General features: G+C 45.9%; 1 protein-coding gene across 1 annotated transcript in view; it reads left to right on the forward strand.

The window, feature by feature from the left end:
• The window catches only part of ldb3a (LIM domain binding 3a), a 143,677-nt gene that overhangs the window by 1,641 nt on the left and 122,267 nt on the right, over positions 1–19,769 (forward strand). The gene's annotated exons all lie outside the window — the stretch shown is intronic.

Here is a 19,769-nt window from a genome sequence, read left to right on the forward strand (position 1 = left end):
GTAGGGTTACTTTGCCCAGCTCCAATAAGAGCCATACGTTGACATGTGCCATCTCTTATCGCCTAACCCGAGGTGTCATAGAGTTGTACAGCACAGAAAAGGGCACATGCCAACCTTTTCACCCATCTACACTAACCCCATTTGCCTGCATTAGGACCATGCCCTCCTGTGCCTTGTCTGGTTAAATATCCCTTGAACACAATGACTGTGTCTGATTCCACCGGGTCCTCTGGCAGCAAGTTCCAGACATCAACCACTCAATGTGTAAAATAAAAACTTCCCCACAAATCCCCTTTTAAACCCCTTCCTCATTTGAAACTTATTCCCTCTTGTTTTTAATGCCCCTACCATGGAGAAAAGATCCTACCTACCTTATCTATGGCTCTGTTATAATTTTATATACCTCTGTCGGGTCACCCCTCAGCCTCCTTTGCTCCAGGGAAAAACAAGCTCAGCCTATCTAATCTCTCCCCATAACTAAAGTCCCCAATCCAGGCAACATCTTGGTGAATCTCCCCTGCACTCTCTGCAATGCAACCATATCCATCCTATAATGTGGTGACCAGAACTGCACACAAGTGTGTTTTAACTATTGTTTTGTAAAGTTGCAATGTAACGTCCCATGGATGATGGAGCTGCTGGATGTTGGAGTGTCATGATGGAGCTACTTCAGAGACAGATTGGGGAGCCAGGTAGAATTCCTCTTGATCTAGGACAACAACATTGTGTTTAGACTAAGTCACTTCTGAGCCCGGCTCCCAAAATGGTGTTCATATAGATATCCTGTAGCAGTCAGCATGTCTGGACAGAAGGTTTCCCCATTACGTGTCGGCTGTGACTCTCCACTCTGACATTCTTCGGTTTAGTGAGTGATAAACGTGTATCCTTCCATCACGAATCGCTTGAAAGCTGACACTTCCATAAACTGCTCTTCTGTTCTTTAATTTGGATTCCATGCTTCAATCCCAGGATTAATTCTGCTAAACCTGGAGCCCAGCCACCACAAAAACTGTGGGCTGAAAATGCATGGCCGGGTTACAGAATCCAAGTGGGAAGAATTGTGTAGAAACAGTGAAGTCGGACTGTATGCAAGCCGTCTCTGACCTGTACTTGACCAAGGAGAGAAGAGGCTATTTCAAGTCAGATGGTGTAATCAGAGAGGGTTAATTGATGGTCTGTTATTTAAGGGGTCTTGAAGAACATTAGAAGCTGGAGAGGGAGCATTCAGCCCCTTCAACCTGCTTCACCATTCAGTAAGATCATGGCTGACCCAGTTCAACACCACTTTGCCACTCTCCCCCCCCCCCCCCCCCCCCCCCCCGGTACCTCTCGTCTCCCTTGTTCAAATTGTTCAAACATTCAATCTCCACCGTAAATATGTTCACTGCCTCCACCTCCACAGCTCTCTGAGAGAAGAAATTCCCCCACTCCATCTGAAAAGGGCAAATTCTTGTGTTAAAACCATGCCCCCTAATTCTAGATACCCTAACTCGGGGAAATATCCTCTCAGTCTCGACCACCCCCCCCCCCACCCCCACCCCTGTGTCATATATGTTCCTTTAAGGCAAAAAAAAACAGGAAAAGTGCTTCAGCCGTGGTTATTAAGAGAAATTAAAAGTAACATTAGATCAAAGGGAAAGGCTTTTAATGTTTCCCAAAAAAGCAGTCAGCCAGAATTCATCAGAGGGGCCACAGACAAAGCACTGGAGGAACTTAGCAGGTCAGGCAGCATCTACGGAGGGGAGTGGGCAGTGGACGTTTCGCATTGAGACCCTTCATCTGGACCGGGGATTGTTTTTGTTTCAGGGGGGACCTGGAAGAGGCAATTAAAATGTGAGAGTAACCTACTGAGGGGCTTAAAAACAGATTGTAAAAGTTTCTATAACTATAGTGAAACTCCCTTAATACAGCACACTTGGGACTTTGGTGGTGCTGGACTGGCATATTTTCTGAACTGTTGGATGTTATTCCCACCCCAGCACACTTTTAACTCGCTTTTTAGATGTTGCACTATATAATAAATTCTCCAGTGAACCTGGTAAGTTTGAAGGGAGTGCAGGTATCAGAGTTTTACTCTGTGATAAGGAAAACATTTGGAAAGTTAATGTGGGTCCCTTGCAGACTGAGACAGGAGAGATTATATTGGGGAATAAGAAATGGCAGAGAAACTAAATTCATGGAAGAAAGCAGAGGAAGTTTACTGGAAGTAGTGCAGGACTCCAAGTTAAAAGTCAGTAAAGAGTCCAGAGCATTAGTAAAGAGCTAGTACTGGAGAGGTTAATGGCACAAATGGCTGATAAATTCTCAGGACCTGATGACCTACATCCACGGAGATAGTGGATGTTGTCACCTTCCAACACATCACAGATTGTAGAACAGTTGCCATGGATTGAAAAATAACAAATACAATTCCACTGATCAAGAAAGGAAGGAGAGGGCAAGGAACTACGAACCAGTGAACTAGCCACCAGCAGTGGGGAAAATGCTGGAACCTATTATTAAGTGGTAGCAGGACAGTTAGAAATTAGCAGTAGGGTTAGGCAGAGTTCACATGGATTTATGAAAGGGAAATCATGGTTGAGAAATCTGTTGGATTTTGTGAGGTTATAATTAAAGAATAGGTAAGAGCAAGAGTTCATATGGTATATTTGGCCTTCAGTAACATACTACAAAAGAGATTATGAAACAAGATTAGAGCATACAGTATTGGGTATTCTACAATGGCAGGGATCGAGGATTGGTTTATAGATAGAAAACAGAGTAGAAATAAAGGATTTGTTTCTGGATAGGGAGGCTGTGAGCTGCAGGGCCCTAGGTGGTTACAGTAATTTGATCGAGGGGATTAGCTGTAGTATATCCATGTTTGTTGATGATACAATGCTCAGTGGCAGTGTGGGCTCTGAGAAGAATACATAGCGGCTTTAGGGGTATATAGACAGACTAAGTAAATGGGCAAGTATATGGCAAATGGAATTTGATGTGGGGAAAATGTGAGGTCATCCATGGTCGGAAAAATGGAAGGGATGATTTTGTTTAAAATGGTGAGAGGTAGAAAAGGATGAGTGCTCAGGGAAACCGGAGTGTCCTAATACATAAACCACTCGATGTTAACAAGCAGAAACAGCAAGCAATTAGGAAGGCAAACAGTTCTTTGGCCTTTATTGCAGGAGGGTTTTATAACAGTAGAGAACTTTTGCTGCAATAATATAGGGCCCTGGGTGAGGTGGCATCTGGAATATTGTTTACCCTACCTATGGAAGTATAGATGTGATTGAGAGAGTGTGGTGAAGGTTCACCAGATTGATTCATGGGGTGATGGACTTGTACTATGAGGAGCGATTAAGCAGATGAGGTTGATGCTCTTTCAAAGAATGAAAGGTGATCTCATTGAAAAGTCAACCATTCTTAAAGTGTTCGACAGTGTGGATGAGGAGTTGACGTTTTCATTGGCTGGGGGACCTTTGGCGTAAAGATTACAGTCTCAAAATAAAGGATCTCCATTCAGGACTGAGATGAGAAGAAACTTCTTCTCCTTCTCTACCTACAGGGGCGATGGAGCCTCTGTTAGAGTACATTTGAGATGGTGATGGATTGTTTATTAGATATTAAGAGATGAGGAGCCAAATGGCTACTTCTGCTTCTGTTTCTTTTGTGATCCAAGCTCAGATTCTGTGGGTCTGAGTAAATAGTGATTTGATGTTTAAGCAGGGATCGAGATGGTTTAACAGCCCTGCGTGCCTCCATTGGTGATCCATCTTCTACAGCTAACAGCACAATGCTCACCAAAGTTACGTGTAACAAGAAACGTCTCAACCACTTGTACTGTGTTCGTCTGTTGAGGCCTAAACCCGGACAGATCAGCTATAAACCAAATTCCAACTACCTTCTGTCCCCAGGACAACTCTAATCACTACTCTTTGAAGTTATTTTGAAATTGACTAATGATAATGGAAAGAGTTTCAAACACTAGTTTTCTTATTTGCTTTGAACCTTTAAGGTACAGCTGTTGCTACCCTGTTTATCACTGACTGTGAGAACTTAATGTGGTAATGCTGTTTATTAAAGTAAAACAATATCTGAGAATTGTTAATATTTCTTTATTTCCTGAAAAGTATTTCATGTCCGGAAAGTTGTTCAAACATGGTATCATTTGTTATCCTGTAAATCAGAGTTACTTTGTATTTGTCACTGAGTTCCTTAGTTCTGGTGCTTCCTGGAAGAACAAGATAGACTTGTAGCTGACTCCAGAAACAATGGTATCAGCACTGGAGTGTACGCCCGTCTTGAACTTGGTTCAATCTTGGCCAGCTCTGAAACAATGGGCCAACCAAAAAAGGGAGAAACTGACTCTATTTTTCAACGGTCAAAGGCCAATTAATTGCATCTCAACCAAAGTTGCACAAAGTTGCACAAGGGGGATATTTTTGAAACAAGTGGCTGTGAAGTTATTGGCTTACTTTAGCTAAATATGATGGCAGGTTGTTGACTTAGGTTATTTACATGTCTGTTCCTTGAGTTAGCGAGATAATAGTAACGCTGATACCACCCAGTTAGAGTTAGTCATACAGTGTGGAAACAGGCCCTTCGGCCCAACTTGTCCATGCCAACCAAGATGCCCATCTAAGCTAATCCCATTTGCCTGCATTTGACCTGTATACCTCTAAACCTTGCCTATTAGTAAAATGAGTCTCACTGTTAACTGGACATTATGTTTAACCAACTGTATGCTTAAAGGACGGAGACGGTGGTCCTTGGCCTCTGTCAGATATTCTGCTCCATCGCGTTGAGCTCTGACGTTTCCCTTGGCTGTGCAGTGACTTCAGCCTCACTAAGTTGCTGGATGTATTGGGGAAGGAGATAGATTTCTGGACACAAAGGCTATCGAGGTGTATGAGGAGAGACTGGGAATATGTTATTGGGATAGAAGTTCAGCCATAATTGCATTGAGCAGCAGAGTAGACTCGAAAGGGCCAAAGGGCCCACTTCTATTTTCTTGCAGTTTCAGCCTTGTGTTGGGTCTTGAGTTGAGGTTTGGATCCAACCATCTCATCTGTACAAAGGCAACTTGTTCCCATCTGTACGCCGTTACCCACTCTGCCCACATCATTATACTCTTTAGCACCTGCTCAACTGACCAGTCCATCACTTTCTTACTGACGTCCCATTGTCCACTTCCCATACACCCTAAATTGTCTAAATCTCTATTGCACACACTAGCTGCTCTACCACATCCTTCACTCCAATCCCTACCTGTCGATACGGAGTCTGAATGGCCTGTTCCTAAAATGTTTGCCTTTAAACCTTTCCATGGTCCTGCCTCATCCTTTAGCTGTGACCTATTTCAATCCAATATTCAGTTCCTCCCATTTCCTGTTGCTTTGTTTGACTGCTTCTCTGCCTCATCCTTTACCAAGTTTGGCAGAAGAGTCTTCAGGCGATTGGAATGCCCTCCCTGACCCCCACCTCTTCTCTCACCAAACATGAACTTGCCTGCTTCAATCGTGGGTTCTGCCCACCTTAGTTTGTGACAACAGTTGCTTCAGGACTCGAGGAAGCTAAACTTACAAATAGAAAAGTAACAACTTAGTATGATTGTAAATAATTAGCAAAATTCTCAAGACCAATTGTTGCATCACATTTGTTTTCTATGCTTTACGTGCACTAGCCCCCAGTGTGAATTTTTTAAAAATCCTGGTTTTTGTGTTTCTGATACTATCCAGAAAAAATAGACTTTCCAAAATGTTTGTTCTTGGTCAGGAATTTAGGAGGCTTTTACTCTGAGTGGTAGGAAGCTGCAAGACTGGGAGGTAGTGTGAGCGAGGGGGGGGGGGGGGAATGTTAAAAAGCTGCAGGAAGAAATATTCCAATATTGCTCAGAATGCACAAGATCTGGAGACAGAAGACTCCCTCTCCCTCTATATAACTGCTTAGTTGACACTTGAAGTTCTTGAACAATAAATCAGTGACATGTACCCTACCCTAGTGCTCTATGACACACTGTGCCAGGAAACTGAGAAGCCCTGTCAGCTGTTTGATCTAGGTCACTGTCAAGAACAAAAGGGGAATTTGTAGCTGGCTGATGTCACGCCATGTTCCACTGACGGGACAGATGGGATCCCTAATCCCTTATGGGGGACTGCAGGACAGTCATTGTTTGTGGAATGAATGGCTGTGCCCTATTCATTTTCTTGCTGAAAAATTGTCTATTAATATGTACTGAAGTGTCTGTTATGTGACCGTGAGTCATTAGGGGTTGATTTATGAGATAGGTGACAGGACCAGGAAGGTTGCAAGGTCACCTTTTATGCTCTGTTTATAATTCAGCTCACACATCTGTGTCAGTAACTAGTAATACAATTACACAGTATCTCGTGGTTGTGCCCTATACAATGAAGTAACCAAATATATAGGAGGGTTGAAAATGGACAAAACTTCACTCACAAAGTGCTGGGAGTTGGGAGAGCAGCAGAAGCAATATCAGAGCACCATGGGGAAGTGGGATGTCCGTGGGGATGAAGGGGGTGTTTGTGGGAGAACAACCCTCGGACACGGGGTTTGAAGTTGACGTGGTGGGGACGGGGACTGGGGTTGGGCGAGGTCAGGAATGGGGAGGGAATGGGATTGGGAGAGTAGGTGGTTGGAATAAAGAAAAGGAGTGGAGCTAATTCTGATTGTCCATAAGAACCAATTCCATGCTTTAGTTCCCACGGCTCCTGAGTCTTACTTGGGATCTGCTTTCACAAGGTGATGTTAACTGGTATATCTGAAGAGGTTCTTTAGTGGATTTAAATTTTGCTCATGGTAGGGGAAAGATTTAATAATTCCTGGCTGGTTGTAGTTGGGAGGTGCAGTCAGGGGTTGGTGGGGGTGAGGACAGCCTGCTCGGGTGTGTCTTTGTTGGTACATGTGAATGGGAACAGGTGATTAACTGGAAAAATTGTCCCAGTTTGACTGAACACGGCAGGTCTCAACCTCTGATCTTTTTACTACTGCATCTTGTCAGGGGAAACAAGCCTGGGGAATGGACAGGGATGCCTGCTGCTTTTTTCGGGCACAAAACCCACTGTTGCATTGAACATAAATGGTAATTTCAGGGCGAAGGATGTCGGTGTAAACTCAACATTGTGTGAGGTTGCAAGCTGACAGGTCATTGGCCCAGCACAGGAGGTGTGAAAACCAGACTCTTTGCAAAAGCCTCACGCATCAGGCAGCTTCATTCCTGTCCTCAGCAGCTGATGAGTTTGTGGCTCAGAGATTTAAGGTTATTGAGATATGAGAGCAGAAATATAATCACATGCTCCACTGGATAATATATCAGGGACAGTGAAGTGCTCTCAGTGGAAGGAATTGGTCTGGTTTGCATCCCCTTCAAATTGTGATAAGCTCCCAGAGACTTGACATCTTTGGCAGATTGCAGTTGGAGAGACTGTGTCCGTTTAGTGGGTATGTTCTGCAAGGAATGTGTGTCATGGTCTGAGTGCCCTTCCCTCAATTTCTGTCCTTGCTGAAGAGACAGGGTTCAAACCTATTTTATGCATTAAGCAGTGTGTGTCTTGGTCACATGGACAGGATAAATTGTCAAGGGAGACTCCTACGGTGAACAGGTCAAAACATCACTTGAGTCGGCTTCACTGACTTACTTACACCTTTTCTGTGGTTACAGTCGGGTACAGTAACAACATTTAAAAGACAGGTACATGGATCAGAAGGTTTAGAGGGATATGGGCCACACACAGGCAAATGGGACGGGCTTAGATGGGCATCTGGGTCAGCATGGACCAGTTGGGCTGAAGGGCCTGCTTCTGTGCTGTATGACTCCATTCCACTTGAAGCATACTTCGTCAAGTGTGCCTTGCTTTGGAAAAATTTTAGACTGCGTAAACATGTTCTCTGTTGGTACATTTTTGTGGGTCACTTAGTTTTGTATTACATGTTACCAGTGATACAGCGTCGTGCATTTATACAGCACCTGTAACGTAAAATGGAGTGCGATCAAACCAACAATGGAAGTGAGTCACCGGGAGGTATCAGCAGCATTTAAGGGGCGCTGTGGAGAGGTGAAGAGTTATGGCGGGGATTCCAGGGTTTGGGCCTGGGCGGCTGTAGACAAGGGCGCCAGTGGTGAAGAGGTAAACGTGAGTGGGGAATTGGAGGAGGGCAGAGATCTCAAAGGTTGTGAGGCTGGAGGAGGTCACAGAGTTGGAAGGGATGGGGAGTTTGGAAAGAACGACAGCAGTACCTGGTTGGGAGCCACTGTGGGCCAGTCAGTAGGAGTTGAGGGCCATGAGATGGGATTCAGGCGGGTTGGATGAGCTCCAATCAGTGGGATGGCAGCCGGAGGAGGTTTGGAATTATCAAATCAAAGTAAGAAAGGCGTGACTGAGGGACTCGCAGGTGGGCCAGGTTATGGTGGTGGAAGCAGGTGGTTAAGCGATGAGACCACTACCAATGTGTCCAGATATATCTCCAGGGTTACAAATGATCTCTGACAGTGTACAGGGTGGATGGAACCAGCAGCCAGGGAGCAGAGGTTGTGGGAGGGACCGACGACGGAGGCATCTGTTTTTGCAGTCTTTGGTTGGAGGACGTTCTCTGCTCACCCAGTGAGAACGTGATGGAATGGGGACAGAGCAGTTGGGTGTTGTCATCCACAGGCGAAACCTGTTGTGCCTTCAGATGATGTCACTGGGGTCAGGATGTGGATAAGAAATAAGAGGCTGAGAAGGATGGTTGGGGCACCTGAGAGGTGAAGATGCTGGTGCAGAAGAGACAGTGTAGACTTCTGTTCTCATTGTGACTGGGATGTGGGAATAGGTCCAGGTCTGCGGTCCAGTTAAAGTGGTCAAACTTGGTGCCAGTTGTTCACTGGATAATAAAGAGGGAGAGTAACAGATGGACGTGTGGCAGTGGGTACAGAGGAGAGAGGAACACAAAATCTCTTGTTGATACTGTGGCTATTTTTGGCTGATGTCACAAAGCTAAAGTTTGGCCCTTTATTGATTGCTCAGACATGCATGGTTTAACATATAGGTGAAGATTACCTTTCAAAAAATAGTTAATCCCTATTTGTGTTCTGTCTCTCTCTGTCTCTCTTTGTCTCTCTCTGCCCCCCATCTCTGTCTCTCTGTCTGTCTCTCTTTGTCTGTCTCACTCTCTGTATCTTCCCCTCTGTGTGTCTCTTGTGTTTCTCAGCTGTGTCTTTTGTTTTATTTCTCTTTTTCTAACTTTCCTTGCATTCTTTCACACAAACACTCTCTCCAGCTTCTCCACTGTGCCACTTGAGGAACAGCTGCCTTCTACATTTGCAATGATAGATAACTTACTTAGTGTGAAGATAAAAGCAATGCATTCTGCCAAGTGGATACTAAATATTTCATGATGGTTAACACAATTAAATTGAATGAAGTCATCACATGATCCCTAATTATTGTAAAGTAAGACATCACTGGTCTTGGCCACCTGTTCCTCCTGATGGCGCTGCTCGGTTGGTGACACCTCTGGCTCTGTCAGAAGATCCTGGGTTCTATTTTGCACCTCACGGACTTGGGACTGATGCCCCAGGGCAGTTCTGAGGGAGTTTGATGTGCTTTCCTCCAAATGAGATGTTCGTGGATGTGAAAAATCCCATGGTGTTATTTTGAAAAGGTTAATGGGATGTTTTCTGCTGACCCACACAACATTCAGCCCTCAGTCAAGTTTCTAAAGCAGTTCAGCTGTGTATTATCTCATTGTTGTTTGTGAGACTAATCTACTGGGTTCAGTGGATCCAAATGTTGTGGGACTATAGTAACCACAGAACGTAGAACAGTACAACCCAGGAACAGGCCCTTCATCCCATCCTGTCTGTGCCGACTATGATACCAATCTAATAATCACATCAGCCCGCACATGGTCCGTATCCCTCTATTTCCTGCCTGTTTATGTGTCTGGCTAAGTAGTGCTTAAACATTCCCTATTGCATCTGCTTCCACCCACCATCCTCTGTGTAAAGAAAACTTGCTTTGCACATCCCCTTTAAACTTTCCCACCTCTCACCTAAACCTATGTCCTCTAGTATTCAACATTTCCACCCTGGGGAAAGGACTCTGACTATCTCTCCTGTCCATGCCTCTCATAATTTTATATACTATCAGGTCACCACTCAGCATCTGATGCTCCAGAGCAAATAATCCAAGCTTGTCCAACCTCTCCTTGTAGCTGATGCTCTCTAATCCAGGCGACACCCTGGTGAACCTCTTCTGCACCCTCTTGAAAGCCACCATATCCTTCCCTGTAGCCCGGCAACCAGAAATGCACACAATACTCCATGTATGGCCTAACGAACGTTTTATACAGCTGCAACATGACTTCCCAACTTTTATACTCAATGCCCCGACCAATGAAGACAAGCACGCCATATGCCTTCTTTGCCGCCTTATCCACTTGTGAGCAACTGGATGTTATGGTCCTGCAGATCAACTGTGTCTGAACTTTACAAAGTACATAATTGTTTCAGAGTTCTTTGGGACATGGTGGCGGTAGTGCATTTCTTTTTATGATTCATTTTGAACTGAAACACAATTCTTCTGGAACTAGTTGGAAGCAATAGATTTATTTTTGAAGTTTGAACAAATGGGAAAGCATTTTGATGTAAGCATATAATGAGACGGCTGGGGTTAGAATGGGCTTTGGAGCTGGCCCACAGGTGCAAACCTTACTGAGATGTAAAGATACACATTGCTCAGTAAATAGAAATCAAAAAAGCTGCACCTGTTGGAAATCTGAAGCGGTAACAGAAAATGACCCAGCAGGTCAGGCAGCATCTGTGGGAAGAGAAACCGGGAAACATTTCAGGTTGAAGACCCTTTGTCAGACCTGAAACATTAACGCTGTTTCTCTCTCCACAGACGCTGCCTGATCTTGTCCAGTCACAGAGCGCGGAAACCAGCCCTTTGGCACCTGTTCACACCAATCCTACACTAATCCTGTTTTATTCTCCCACATCCCTATCAACTTCCCCCAAACTACCACTCACCTACTCACTAGGGGCAATTTATAGTGGCCAATTAACCTACCAACCAGCATACTTTTGGGGTGTGGAAGGAAACTGAAGCACCTGGAAGAAACCCATATGGTCATGGGGAATGTGCACACTCCACACGGACGGCACCGGAGGTCAGAGCATAGAACATAGAACAGTACAGCACAGACCAGGCCATTCGGCCCTCAATGTTATACCGACATAGCTATTTCCTCCTGCCTACAGAATGCCCATACCCGTCTATTTTCCTCTCATTCAAGCCCTTCTTGAAAGCACCCAATGAGTTTGCCTCCACCATCCTATCGGGCAATGCATTGCAGGCATCCACCACTCTCTCAGTAGAAAAAGTTACCCCTCACGTCTGTTCTGAACCTACCCCCTCTCACCTTAAATGCATGTCCTCTGGTATTGGATGGCTCAATAATGGGATATTGCTTGTTCACCCTATCTATGCCCCTCATAATTTTATACACCTCCAACAGATCACCCCTCAGCCTCCACTGCTCCAGAGAAAAGAGCCCAAGTTTGTCCAGCCTTGTCCAGGATCGAACCTTGGTCACTGAAGCTGTGAGGCAGCGGCTCTGCCGAGCGTTTCCAGCATTTCCTGTTTTAATACATTTACCGATCGTACTGATAAGATTCCAGTGTGGAAAAAACCGTGTTGACTTCAAAAGATGCCAGTGGATGAGGCAGATTGGTAGGAAAGTGGCAAATGGAATTCAGTCTGGAATGGTGTGTGGAGTTGCGTTTGGGAGAGCTCGAGGCAAGGCAACGTGAGGTAAATAGTGGGCTGTTGAACAATGTGGAGGAACAGAGTTGGGTCACGTGCCCTCAGGACCCTGAAGGTAGCACAGCAGGTAGATAAGGTGGTTTAGAAGGAATGTGGGATACTTGCCTTTAATGGCTAAGGCACAGAGCGAGCAGGGAGGCCTGGGGGGTTGAGCTGCAGCAGGAACACCATGTACGCTTGTGGTCGCCGCGGTATCAGTGGGACGTGACAACGCTTGGGAGGGTGGGGGGTAACGAAGGTGTCACAGGGCTGGAATGTGAGTAGGGCTGGAAAACGGAGGGAAGATTTAACTATCATGTACAAAATCATCAGAGTGAACAACAGAATGCACAGGAATGACTTATTTTTCTTAACAGAGGGGCAAGAAGAGGAGATGAAAGTCACTTAATAGGAGCAGGAATATGTGTTCATCCAGAGAGAGGAGATGGTCTGGGACTTGACAAAGTGATGGAGGCAGAAACCCCCATCACATGATCGAGTTCCAGGATGAGCACTCAATGTGCCGTAACCTGATAGGGGAGGGGAGGGAATTTATTTTTGCCCAGAAGTTGAGGACTGGTTGGTGGGATTAGGCTGGAAGGTCTCCGTTGCCTCCATCGGAGGAGTAGGGGTTGAAATGCTCGCTCTGTGCTGCGAGTTTCTGAGATTCCCTGAATAACGGGATTGCCCGGGAGGTCAGTGGGATCGGTGCTCCTCAGTGAATCGAGCTCTTCGCTTCTGTACCTTCACTCATTCTTATTGTCAGCACATCCTGTGCCATCAGTGTACAATACTGAATCTGGCGACGCAAGACACATCTCCGGAAACAGCTCACGCCTGCCTGTGGTTCCCCTGGCTGCGCTCTGCCAGCCCCACCCCTCACAGGCATGTCACAGGCGAAGTAGCATAGATTGACAGAAGCGTTGCCGGGAGACCTGCTAGTATTGTGTGACAATGGGGTTTCACAGTACATAGAACAGTACACCACAGGAACAGGCCCACCGGATCATCACGTCTGTGCTGACCCAGATGCCAGTCTAACTGATCCCATTTGCTTGCACATGATCAGTTTCCCTCCATTCCCTGCCTGTTCACATGCCTGTCTAAATGTCTCTTAAACGTTGCTATGGTGTCCGCTTCCACCGCCCCCCAGGCAGCTACAACTCTCTGTGTGTGAAAAGACGTGCCGCACACATCTCCTTTAAACTTTCCCTTCTCACCGTGAACCTATGCCCTCTAGTATTTGACATTTCCACCCTGGGAAAACAACCCTGACCCCATCCACCCTGTCTCTGCCTACCTTTCATGTATCCACCACACTAGACGTGCCTGCAGCCCCCCACCGCGCAAGACTGAAGGCCCCTGGAATTGCAGACTGCTCACTGCAGGGCTTTGCCATCTGCTGAGAAGGGATCTAAGAGGTTTTTTTAACAAGGCTCTTTATTGCCAACAGGACCATGTAAGCTGAACCCTGTGCAGCCAGTCTGGGACAGAAGCACGCCGCTGTCACAGGCACTCGAGATTACCGGCGTCTCAGCTTCTCAGCTCCAGGCCAACACTTCTATTTGTGGCCTTGTGCTGACTTCAGATGTGTCAACCCTGTGATTGATGCAGTGGTTGGTATGGTTAGCCTTTCCCACTGAAGGGAAATAGGAGGGTGACTCACCTGCCTAATTCCAGTGGGGAATCAGAGGGAGCACTGCCCTGGATGCCCAGCCTTGGTAACCTGCCCTGTCCTGGTGGCCTGTCCCCTTCTGTGGTCACCTTCACCCCCGTGGCTCACGCTCGGTTTACCTTCATCTTCCTCACTAAATGCCTTGTTAAACCCACCAAAGAACAGGGAAGTATCTGAGCAGGGAGCAAGGCTTAGTGTGGGTCAAACATGAATGTGGGACATTTAAAAAAAATGTCACAGATGAAGTAGCATAGAATGACTGGCGCGTTGCCAGGAGATCTGCAAGTGTTGTGTGACAGTAGGGTTTCCTAGAACATAGCACAGGAACAGGCTCTTCGGACCACCATGTCTGCACTGACCATAATGCTAATCTCAGAGAAACAGAAGACTGCAGATGCTGGAATCTAGAAGAGAAACACGATGATGCTGGAGGAACTCAGCAGGCCAGGCAGCATCCGTGGAGAAAAGCAAGTGGTCAACGTTTCAGGTCAGGACCCTTCTTCAGGACTGAAGATAGGAAAAAGGGGAAGCCCGATATATAGGAGGGAAAAGCAGAGCAGTGATAGGTGGACAAAAGAGGGGAGGTGGGGTGGGCACAAGGTGGTGATAGGTAGATGCAGGTAACAGCTAATCCCATCTGCCTGCATATGGTCCATTTCTCTCCATCCCCTGCCTGTTCATGTGTCTGTCTAAGTGTCTCTTAAACGTTGCTGCCTTATCAGGGAAGGCACAAGAGACTGCAGATACTGGACAGCTCTGATGCAGGGTTTTGACCCGAAACATCGACAATTCCTTCCCTCCCACAGATGCTGCTCAACCCGCTGAGCTCCTCCAACAGATTATTTGTTGCTGTCTCATCGGCCCTGCCGACGGGTTGGATGCAGCAGCTGGTGCCCATGCTGGAGGACGTGGATGCCACGGGAATGGGCTCTGGCCGAGCAGGCGGCTCCCTCCAGGCTCCAGACTGATGTGTCTGGCTGCAGGGACGTGGGCTGGCGGAGTTCGCCTTGCGCTGTACGTGCCTGTGTGGAAGTGAAGGTGTGGGGTGCATAAGACGAGGGAGGGGATTCTTGCTGCTCTGTGCTCGTGGGAAGGAAAGGTCTTATCAGAGAGTCCAGGAGACACAAGATGTCCCTGGTCACTGGCATGAAACTCATGATATGGTATCCGGAGCTCCTTGTGCTCCGCTTCGGGAATTCAGCCAGTGAGTTCACTGAATCTCTATTTCAGAAGTAGAGAACAGTGCACAGTTATCACTATATTATAGGGTTTGGTCTTAGTGACCAAGGAAAAGTTTCCACCATGAAACCTCATAACTTCTGAGTCCTTCTCCAGCTATACCTCTTGTTTAAAATTGTATAGCACACATCGTGTGGACAGAAGCAGCCTTGAGAAAGGTACATTAGTGAATCTGTGGAAGGTTGTGTGAGGACTTGGCAGTGGGGAGCAGCAAATGTGGGTCATTGTGACCGGCGGCATTCGTGGTCTGCAACCTTGGCCTTTTCTGTGTAACACAGCACTGCTGGATTACCTGAGCCCATTCCATTCCTCAGCAGTATTTCATCTTGTTTGCCAGCTTTCCTAAGGTGCTGTGAGTAGTGTGGATTGCTTTAAGAATGGCTGTCATTTCATTGCTTTGCCTACTGACAAACTGATTATTTATAAATATTTACTACAATATGTTGATGGGAAGCAGCAGCTAGTCAGAACTATAAGGAAAAAAATCCTGGTGTCTGCCTGCTGTCCTGGGGCAACATTCTCCAGAAGCACATCATGTGGACTGGTGACATCTACTTCTGGAGTCTCCATGGATTCAAGACGGTCCGAATGCTCCTCCAGCATCCCGTGTAGCCCTGGCTGAGACCTTCCAACCAAACATTGAGGAAACTGAAGCCATCGTCTTTGGTTCCCACAAAAAAACTCAATTTCCTGGCCGCTAATTCCGTCCATCTCGCCGGCTGAGGTTGAATCTCAAGCTGTTCATAACCCAGGTGTCGTAACTTACTCTGGGGTGAGCTTTAGACCTTTAATGTTGTTACTAAGATGATCTGTTGCCACCTCCCATAACGTCAATGAATTTCACCATCTGACCACCCCCCACCCCCACCCCAGCCCACTGATGCTGAAATGTTTGCCCATGTTATTGTTGCAAAAAATTCTTGGCCAGTGTGTCACAAACTCAAGGTTATCCAAAACTTTACTGTCCATGTCATAACTTGCCTCTTTATCATTCCCAAATGGCTCCACCACTGTATCTTCAGCTGCTAAGGGCCTTTATCCCTTTGAAATGCTTCTTAAACATACCTCATTGACTCAAGGTTTGGGCTGTCTGTGAGTATACAGATGTGTCAGATTTTGATAATGGTCTTAATGAAACACCTCAGGACATTTTACAGCATTGTATATGCTACATAAACATCTTTGTTGTTGGTGTTGCAGATTATGTAAATAGTCATAATTGGAAGATGTGGAAGCCAATTTAAACAGGGAAAGAAAAAATCTTGCATTTACATAGCACCTTTCTCAACATCATTGCGGCAAACATGGTTGCCATTGCATTGCAGGGAATATGATGGGCAGTTCCTGCACTTTGCCCTCCCACAAACAGCGGTGTGATAATGATCTGCTTCAGTGATGAAGACAAAATAAAACTTGGGGATGCTTGAAATCATTCTTAAAAGTGGGAGATGCTGGAAACACTCAACAGCTCAGGCAGTGAATGTGGAGAGAGAAACAGTAGATGTTTCAGGTTGAAGACCTTGGTCAGTGGCTACAGTTCAACTGGATCTGTGCAGGTCGAAGTCCCTTCATCAGACCTGAAACATTAACTTTGTTTCTTTCTCCAGTGATGCTGCCCGACCTGCTGAGTGTTTCCAGTGAGGTTAAGTCTGATTTAATGATATTGCCTGAGGTATAAATGTTGGTCCAAAGTCCCTGTCTCTTTGGGTAGGGGGATCTTTTACGTCCAGCTGAGAGGTCACGTGGAGCTCTGTTTAACCTGTCATCCTATAGATGACGCCTTTGACAGTGCAGCAATCCCCGAGTACTGCACTGATATACCAGCTTGGATTATGTTTGAAAGTCTCCGATGCATGGTGTGAAGCCAAAACCAACTGTCTCTGGGGTGAATCTGCTTCAACTACATGCAAAGCAGAGGGGAAAGTATGGACCAGTGTGGCGTAACACAAAGAAAGTGTCTGAAACATGAAGTACAAATGGGTGAAATAAGTCCTTAAACCAAGATGCTTGATGGATTGATTTCTCTTGGTTGAGGCTACTGGGATGGCCATATTGCAGAGGACATCAGGAGAACCCTGAACTTAAAATAATAATTGATTTTTCTTATAACTACTTGAATTTACCATTGAAACAACACCTTAATATTTCATCTGGAAGGTGACACTTTTAACACTGTAGGAGTTGCTCACCATTGCTCTGAAGTGTCAGTTCCGATCACACACTGGAGTCTTAGATGGGGCGGAACCTCCGATCCTTCCCAGTTGAGAGATCAGAGTGTTAATTTCAAGTTTATCATCTAATCTCCCCATGAGACCATTTTAGGTTGTATTCATGCCACTGGCAGTACATTGCAGAAATTGTTAGCTTTAACATTGTCAGTTACAAGCCTGTTCTCAATCCCATTTAGTCACTCTGGTTCCATCTCACTGATTTTTATACATGCTGCACATTATTTTGAAATAAGATGACTTTGCTGATGTAGCTTTGGCTTAAATGGTCTGAACTCTGTTTTGTTTCTAACTCTCTTACAATACTGACGTGGAGCTGTATTGTGGAGCCCTCTTTCAGTGTCAGCCTTCTTGCTGAGTTTATTATGATTTTGTTTCTGCTTTCTTATATACACTAGGTTCACCCCACTTTTCCTCCCGATTGGTTTAGAACCTGTGCTGATCAGCTCTAGAGCACTCTAGTGGGTGCCTTATTGTTCGATGGCTCTCTGCGGAAAATGTCATTGTGTCTGAGGTGATTTACCAGGTGTGGCACGTCTTCAGATTCGGGTAGTAGCATCCCGTCTTCCTTCCCTGAGGCTGGGCACGGGACGTCAGTGGTTATGGGCCTAGTTGGGTCTGTGCCAGGAGTAATTGGCATTGGGGGATTGGCATTTGTGGAGGTGATGGGGGTGGGGGAAGGTGGTGAGGGGAGATGCTGGTATTTGTGGAGGTGTTGACGGGAGATGCTGGCAGTTGTAGGAGGTGGTCAGGGGAAGACTGGGACATGTTAGGAAGGAGGAGTTGGGATCAGGTTGGGCAGTATACCAGCATGGGGAGGGGGTAGGGACATAGGAAAGAGGGTGTTGAGAGGGGTGGGGGGGAGGTTGGTTTAGATTTGGGGATGTGCCCAGAGATGGTCTGTTGGTGCCCCGATTGGGTGCTGTGTTAATTACACCATGTTGTCCTATGAGTGGCCACAGAGAGTCTCCGTGCAACAATGCAGTCCTTGTTCTGCTGCAGTGGGGGAACTTAGCGGGAGTGACAGTGTCACTTGCTAGTCCGATGCGTGAGTCAGGGACACAGAGGTGACTCCCACCCGGATATGCTTGGCTGAATTTTCCAAGTGAGGTAAAACAACCTGGAACCGCTCATTATCGAATAAAAAGTCAATGTTAATCACGGAATGTAATCATTGTATGAAGTTGAATTTCTAGCATTTGTATTTTGTTTTGCCATTTACGTTGCCCAGTGTCAGTGTTTCCTGGTGTTGGAGTCTTGAAGTTTTTATATATGATTTTGTAGAGAAATATATTTTCTTCAATGGAAATGTTTTAATTTTGTTTCCTAATTATTTCCTTTCACATTCCTTCTAAAGTGCAAATAATTGGTCTTCAGTCTTAGGAAACGCTGAATCCAAATAATTTGATGACCTCGTAAGTCTCAAGGACTTAAACATTTAGAAATTAAATACAAATGTTGTCTTATTGCTTGTGGTTACCTGGCTACAATTTCTTTCTTAATGGATACCGACTCATTCTGATTCTGGTCCTGTTCGTACATCTGGCTGCCTCCCTGTCACTGTCCTCAGATGTTTTTCCGTCAGTTTAAAAAAAAAACCTGTCCCTTTTGTGTTTGTCTTGCCTTCAGGTCTGACACCGTTGTGGCCATTAACCTGTTCCACCTCCATGTTCCTGTCAACTTAAATCGCTGTGTTTCATTTTGTGTCTCATGCTGGGACATATGTTCAGCTCACTTCAATCCCAGTGCACTGTAGCACAGCCGGTAGAGCCACAGCCTCACAGCGCCAGAGACCTGGGTTCGATCCTGACCTCGGGTGCTGTCTGTGTGGAGGTTGCGCATTCTCCCTGTGATCGCTCGGGCTTCCTCCGGGTGCTCTGGCTTCCTCTCGCATGCAGGTTGGTGGGTTAATTGGCCACTGTAAATTGCCCCAAGTGTGTGGGGTGAATGTAGAATCTGGGGGGAGTTGATCGGAATGTGAGGAGAATTTAAAAAAAAATTAATCTAGGGTTAGTGTAAACAGGTGGTTGATGGTTAGTGCGGACTCAGTGAGCCAAAGGGCCTGTTCCCGAACTGTATCTCTCTATGACTGTGACTCCATATAGAACATAGAACAGTACAGCACAATACAGGCCCTTCGGCCCACAATGTTGTGCTGACCTTTAAACTTCGCCTAAAACTATCTAAACCCTTCCTCCCACATATCCCTCTATTTTAAATTCCTCCATATGCCTATCTAGTAATCTCTTGAATCTGACCAATGTACCTGCCTCCACCACCACCCCAGGCAGCACATTCCATGTCCCAACCACTCTCTGGTTAAAAAACCTTCCTCTGATATCTCCCTTGAACTTCCCACAAAGACAAACACATAGACAGACCTTCTCTCTCACTGATGGTTGGATGCAAACATCTTAGTGTATATTTCAGGCATCTGGTTATTGTCATTACTTGTTGACTAATATTGTGTTTTATTTTTACTTCCCCTTTGTATGGCCTTACTATGTTCAGTTCTGTGCAGTTAAGGAGGGGAGATAGAAGGGGTATGTAACCTTATCTGATGTAAATGCTCCTCTGATATTAATAGCTCATCTTTCAACTCTATCCTGTTGTCACTCTGACTGAGTGGGCGATCTTCGTGACTGATCTCCAGTGTTTGACTTGGGGACAACCAGAGGAGTGCTACATCGGGGGAAGGTGTCGTCTGCAGACGAGATCTGACTGCTAGCCAAGTGTGTGTCTGTTCAGGTGGATGTAGGGATCCTGAGGACATTCTGAAGAGCGGGGAAGTCCCCTCGTAACCTGGTGACATTCGTACGTCTTCATCTCCTTCCGTGA

The sequence above is a fragment of the Pristis pectinata genome, chromosome 30, assembly GCF_009764475.1.
Source record: "Pristis pectinata isolate sPriPec2 chromosome 30, sPriPec2.1.pri, whole genome shotgun sequence".
Lineage (NCBI taxonomy): Eukaryota > Metazoa > Chordata > Chondrichthyes > Rhinopristiformes > Pristidae > Pristis > Pristis pectinata.